This window comes from Trichechus manatus, unplaced genomic scaffold, assembly GCF_000243295.1.
Source record: "Trichechus manatus latirostris isolate Lorelei unplaced genomic scaffold, TriManLat1.0 scaffold00142, whole genome shotgun sequence".
NCBI classification, from domain to species: domain Eukaryota; kingdom Metazoa; phylum Chordata; class Mammalia; order Sirenia; family Trichechidae; genus Trichechus; species Trichechus manatus.
Window position 1 is genome coordinate 7,300,000 of NW_004444078.1, and position 1,234 is coordinate 7,301,233.

Below are 1,234 nucleotides of genomic sequence, written 5' to 3' on the forward strand. Positions count from 1 at the left end.
CAGCGGTGTGCGCTTTCCCATCCCCCACCCCTCTTCACCCCGGCTCGGCCTCCTCTGCTTCCCGCGGCCACAGTCTCTTGACTGGGAAGCACCAGCTGCTTGGATTCCACACACCCAAGTGGGCGGCTCTCTGGGTGTCATTTGTTGGCAGCTAGTGTTGCTTTTTTTTCTGCTTCTTTTGATTTCTCACTTGCCTCTTGCTGCCTCCCCCTACTTTTGCTCAAGTGCCTGGCTCCGAGTGCCATCTTTGCTTCTTCCTGAGGGGCTGTGGGGCTCCATCCGAGTGTACAGCTGCTTCCCGGTCTGGGCTGCCACGCTGGTGGGATCCTGGGGATTTGTTCGTTTGTTCCTCTGCTTCCCGTGGCCACGGTCTCTTGACAGGGAGGCGCCGGCTGCTTGGATTCCACACACCCAAGCAGGCGGCTCTCTGGGTGCCATTTGTTGGCTGCTAGTGTTGCTTTTTTTTCTGCTTCTTTTGATTTCTCACTTGCCTCTCGCCACCTCCCCTTCCTTTTGCTCAAGTGTCTGGCTCCGAGCGCCATCTTTGCTTCTTCCTGAGGGGCTGCGGGGTTCCATTCAAGTGTGCAGCTGCTTCCTGGTCTGGGCTGCCACGCTGGTGGGATCCTGGGGCTTTTGTTCGTTTGTTCCTCTGCTTCCCGTGGCCACGGTCTCTTGACAGGGAGGCGCTGCCTGCTTGGATTCCACAAACCCAAGCGGGCGGCTCTCTGCGTGCCATTTGTTGGCTGCTGGTGTTGCTTTTTTTTTTTTTCCTGCTTCTTTTGATTTCTTGCTTGCCTCTCGCCGCCTCCCCCTCCTTTTGCTCGAGTGCCTGGCTCCGAGCGCCGTCTTTGCTTCTTCCTGAGGGGCTGCGGGGCTCCATTCGAGTGTGCAGCTCCTTACCAGTCTGGGCTGCTGCACTGGTGGGATCCCGGGGCTTTTGGTCGTTTGTTGGTTTTGAATTCTTTGTTTGTTTTCTTTTCCTTTTCTTGACTTGGGAGCACTTTCTGGCCAGGCGGAGCTGCGTGGCAAGGAACTCCCCTTCAGCTTCCACAGGTGTGCAGAGGGATCCCTGAGGACATTTCTTTTTTTGTTGGTTTTTTTTTTTTTTTTTGTAGGGGGGACCTTTCTTGTTCTTTTTTTTTCTTTTCCCTCTTTTTCCCTTTTGTCTTTCTTCATTGCTCAGTTTCTTGTCTCTCTATATCTTCCTTCTCTTTCTGATCCCTGAATACCAGGC